This window comes from Coptis chinensis, chromosome 4 (assembly GCF_015680905.1).
Source record: "Coptis chinensis isolate HL-2020 chromosome 4, ASM1568090v1, whole genome shotgun sequence".
NCBI classification, from domain to species: domain Eukaryota; kingdom Viridiplantae; phylum Streptophyta; class Magnoliopsida; order Ranunculales; family Ranunculaceae; genus Coptis; species Coptis chinensis.
In genome coordinates this window covers 67416034-67422033 of record NC_141459.1, presented here as the reverse complement: position 1 = coordinate 67422033, position 6000 = coordinate 67416034, and positions in this window count along the sequence as shown.

The window sequence follows — 6000 nt, the reverse complement described above, 5'->3', positions numbered from 1 at the left end:
CTTACACTGTGGGGGCGACGACACCCCAAATTTAATTACGCTATCATTACACTGTGGGGGCGACGACACCCCAAATTTCATTACGTTATCATTACACTTACACTGTGGGGGTGACGACACCCCAAATTTAATTACGATATCATTATACTATGGGGGCAGCAACACCCCAAATTTCATTACGCTATCATTACACTATGGGGGCGGCGACACCCCAAATTTCATTATGTTATCATTAAACAATGGGGGCGGCGACACCCCAAATTTCATTACGTTATCATTATATTATGGGGGAGCGCGACACCCCAATTACGTTATCCTTAATACTTATATCTATTTTGCCGACCTACCTCAAGGCCAGATTATCCAACTTTTATATATTTTGACCGACCCCTTATATTTCGATATATTCTGATTACCAATTTAATAAAAAAAAAATAGATAAAATCCAAATATCATGAATACAGTGGAAAAAATAAACATAATCGAGAAAGAAATAACCGTAACCTAACCTCACATCATCCTAACAATAAAAATTAAAAACTTCACTCAAGAAGTTGCGGCATAATGCTATCCTCCACTAGAACTGGAACACTTTTTAAATCCGACGGTGATACATCTTCCAATTTCCTATAACACATAGTATAATAATCTGACAACTGCTGCAATTTTTCCCGTTTCTCAAAATCTCTCGATTTCCAAAGTCTAACACTTGCCGATGCTTCATGAAATAACGACCCAGATTTCTTTGTTTCAACTGCATGCTTCTCAATCATATCACCCTTCTCTTCACACCCAACCCTAAAATTTTCCACCCTCTCATGATATTTATCTAGCTCCTTCTTCAAAAATGCATTCTCTTCCAATAGTACCTTGTTGTCTCCTCTAATCCCCTCAGCCTCGTAAACTTGTTTAGCCAATTCCAATTTCTCACATTTTAAAATCTCAACTTCATCACTCAAAACCTTTTGCTCCTTGAGAACAACAATTTCTTGATTCTGTTTCGACAATTCAGCTTTCATAATATTCATTTTCATCTCATAGTCGTGTAAAACTACTTCATTTCTCATAAGTACTCCTCTCAATCGTTCATTCTCCTGAAAGATGAGCTCTTTCTCCCTCCAAATATTTCTCAATCTCGCATATTCACTAGTTTTAATCTTATAATTTTCTTTAACTTCTAAGATTTCTTTAGCACAATCCCCAAGCTTCGACGCCTAAGAGAACAAAAATAATGTGAAAAAAAAAACACACACACACACACATGCACACACACACAAAATTACCTCTGCAAGCTTTGAATTCAACATATTAACTGTTTTTACAAAATCTACACTTCGTTGATAATCCAAACACAATAACTCTGGATATGAAATATTAGACAAAATGATTAAAAATAATAATATATAATAATAAGTAAATACTATAAAAATAAATATTCAACATCTAACCTTTAATTACCAAGGCTTGCATGTCTGGAGTGATGAGCACAGGCATTGTAGAATTGCCGCTCATCCCTGGCTGCAATGAAGAAGGTACAGTTGAGCCAACAATGATGTTGGTACTAACCACAGTAGACACTTCTGTTGACACACCTGCATCAGTGTCAACAAAAGTCGGCAATCCAGCATTAGTGCGAACAATAGTAGACACTTCAAAATTTGTACCAACAATCGTTGACACTTCTATTGACACACCTGCATCGGTGTCAACAACAGAAGTCGGCAATCCAGCACTAGTGCAAACAACAGTTGATACTAAACTCGACACACCAGTAATGGTGCCATCTGCAGAAGTTGCTACACCAGCATTGGTGCCAACAACAGGTGTTGGAACTCCAAAACTACTTCCACCAAAAGGAGTTGGCACTCCAAAATTGATCCTGACAACAGAAGTTGAACCCATTGTATCTCCACCATCGTCAACTTTTCCCATCTACATTACCAAAAGAAAAATTAAACAATCAATAACGAAAATAATTCTAAATCACAAAAACAAGATCAACACTAACATCAAGTTCAGATATACTGTTAGTCATCGCTTCCCCACCGATATCATCATCATCATCACTATCATGCAAATCAGTAGTTTTTTGTGCCGGAAGACAAAAAACCTGTCATAATGAAACGTCATTCCAAAACATATTATATGTATTACATATATGATATTTTAAAAGAAATATTATATACATGCCATTTCTCGATCCTCAATCCCTTCCTCAATTTTACTTGAGTTATCCCTAGCTATATTTTCCCTCTTTTTTTTTTTTTCGCGGCTTCTTTTCTTATTTCTAATATTTTTCTTGTCCGCTATCATCCGAAATCATCTCCTTCTACTTCTTCATCATCTTCACCATATCATCTACAATAACATTCTTTCTCTTTTTTTGAGCCACGATGGGGTGCTAATTCCCTAGGCTCATTAAGCAGTCCAGTTTCTATATCATGATAATAATCTACAATATCGTCTGGAAACGACAGATAATAGACATCAGCATTATGACTAAACAAACTAACAAATTTCTTTTTTATCATCTCGCTACTAAATAATGATATATTTGGAAACTTCAGAATATCCCCTATAAAAAAAAGCGAACAAGATAATCATAATGTGATGCTAACTATTTAAAATAATTATAAGAATATTGAGTTAACATCTTACCTGATATATTGTTAGGATAATCAATATTTTCGAACCTCCAATTGCCTTTGATCTTAAAACCATACAATTTTGCATTCTTGTAGTTCGAAGGCATCCCATAAAACCGATAATTTTGATTGTGATGGTTATGATATCCCAACGCATAACTTTTAAAAGAAGCCTTGTTTTGCCGCAGAGGCTTCAATAACTCAAACAAAAGGTCTGAAGACATACTCCTTTGATAAACCTTACAAATCCTCGCTATACGGGCAAAGATAGCCCAATAGCCAGGAGATAATTGTAAAGGATGCAATCTCCATCGAGCTAATAACTCAGAAACTGATTTTCGAAATGGAACACTACAGCCAAGCCAAAAATGTGAAAACAATAAAATTATCTCATTCTTTTCACACTTTTGGTCGATATCGCTACCAACATACTCAATAGATACATCATCACCAATATCATACTTTGCTCTCAAACTATTTGCATCAATACCCTTTGCCACCCTATTCATATTAAAATCCCCTTTATCACCCCATTTTCTCTTCAAGTTATACTTCATCTCCATTAAACAAATATTTTCAATACTGTCAAAAGATAAGAAAAGTATCAAACCCTACTATCACAAACTAAAAAAAAAAATCTAACATTTTTACAAACCTCGATTCAATTGATCAAACCCGCAAGCACGTTATCACCTTGTTAAGCACTAGAATCTCCAAAGTACACACCTTTTTATTAGAAAGAGAATAAAACACAAATAAATCTGATAAACGCGGTGTGTTTTGGCAAATCTTGTCAAAACACAGACAAACGTGGTGGATCTGTGAAGGGCAGAGAGTACACGTTTAGAGATGGTGGTGATTTTAGTAAACAAAAGATAATAAAGGATTACTTCCCAACACCTTGTAGGTGACCTCCTCATAAGTTTAGGTGAAGGTACAGGATGACAAGAGAGTTTTTTATGTATATGTTGAAAACTGTTGCATCATTCGACGATTACTTTAAAGACAAGGTGGATGGATTGGGTCGGCAAGCAATTTCTGGGTTACAGAAGGGACTAGCTGCAGTTGCACAATTAGCAACTGGTTGTTCTTCTGATTCAACGGATGAGTATTTACAATTTGGAGATTCCACAACAAATGTATCTATGAAGCATTGGTGCAAGGCAATAATCACGGCATTTGAGGAAGAGTACTTGAGACGACCAACTGAGGCAGACACTGCTAGGATATTAGTTGAAAATGCGGCAAGGGATTTTCCAAGAATGCTTGGATCAATCGACTGTATGTACTGGGTGTGGAAGAATTGTCCAACTGGATGGGCTGGAATATATGTAGGGTACAAGAAGGAACCAACTTTGGTACTTGAAGTCGTTACAGACAAACACTGTTGGATCTGGCATTGCTTCTTCGGCCTATCAGGTTCGCATAATGACATTAATGTGCTTCATCGTTCTCATGTTTTTGAATCATTAGAGCAAGGTGAGGCTCCTGCTATTGCATTTAATGTGAATGGTAATGACTATGATATGGGATATTATCTTGCTGATGGTATTTACCCAAAATGGGACACATTTGTTCAAGACATTCGTTATCCAAGAAATAAGCATAAAAAGATCTTTACTCAACGTCAAGAAGCTGCAAGAAAGGATGTTGAAAGGACGTTTTTAGTTTTGCAGGCACGATGGCATATTGTTAAGGCTTCTGCGCATTGTCATAGTGTTGTTGTTCTTTGAGACATAATGAAGGCATGCATTATAATGCATAATATGATTGTTGAGAATGAACGTGAAAGTGGAGTTTGGAATTGGAAAGGTTAGAGGAAATAAACAATACCTGCGCTCTTTTAGGAAGATGATGGTTTTCATTTTGTCTATCAAATGATTGAAGCAAGAAATAAGATCAGAAATGAAGTTACACATACTAATCGTCAAAAGGACTTAGTTGAACATGTTTTTAATTGGACTGGCATTGAAGAAACAGCAGATCCGGTACCAATTTATGATCCAAATTGATCGGATCTAGAGGAGGGAGAAGGAGGCGAAAATGAAAATGAAAATGAAAATGAAAGTGTATTTCCTATGTATTTCCTAACGTGAACTATGAAGTTCCAACTTAATGTATTGTCTATGTATTTTCTAATGTATTTCCTATGTAATTCCAATAAGTTCTAAGTTGTGTTTAATGAGTTGTGTTTTAATGAACTATATTACAATGTATTTTAATTTTATTGGTAATTGTATTTCTATGAAAATAATTATATTGGAAAGAACATACATACTGTATTAATTAAAAAAAACAATGAAATAAAAATACATAGTTCATTAATTAAAAATACAATGAAATCAAAATACATAGTTCATTAAAAAGACAGTGAAATTAAAATACATAGTGCATTAATTAAAATACATAGTGTTTTAATTAAAATAAAATATTATATATTACATAAGCTTAGTTAGAGCTAGAACCACCTCTAGCCCTTGCCCATTCAACACGTATTTCAGCTTGTTGTTGCTCGATTAAAAAAGCGGTATCGCAATGGAATACACATGTATTGGTTGCTAAAATCTTAGCTTCATATTGCATCTTTTGAAGCCGATTTTTTTCCAATTGAACTTGATTTTTTTCCATTTGAATCCGATTTTTTTCTTCTCTTTCCATCACAGTTCTTTAACCATATGCAAGTTCCCTTTCCCTAAGTTCTAAGCATTTTTGTGTTTCATTTGCATCCTGTGCAAATGTATCTTCTAAACGTGTAAAGTAACCCTCCAACATACCAACTGATTTTTCTTGGTTTCTCTTGGACTTGGCTTTCTTCAATCCAAGAGGACGCTCCATTTCTTGAGGACGCTCTATTTCTTGAGAACCCTCCAATTCAACTCCACCAACACTTGGTGAATTAGAAGTTGAATCTTCACCATCATTTTTGCGACCTTTTCCCTTTGTAGTTGGTACGTCATCCTTACCTCGAACAACTAAAAAATAAAATGGCGGTAATTAGACTAAAATAATCACTAAGACTAAGATAATTAAACTAAAATAATAATTAGACTAAGATAATAATTAGACTAAGACTAACATGGAAATAATAAATACACTAAGATAATTAGACTAAGACAGAAATAATTAGACTAAGACTAAGATAATCAATAAATTCCAAATTGACAAAGTTGTAATTACCCGGCTTTGTATTGTTGTACAATTTGCATGTCAAGCCTCCACCGCATCCACAATTGCAACAAACGTGTTCATCATTTTTGAAATATATTTCCATCTACTGCTAATTGAATTGGAAGACCTATCCGACCCACGTGCTTGATTGAACTCGTTTGTTACACGATTCTAAATTCCTTTTGCA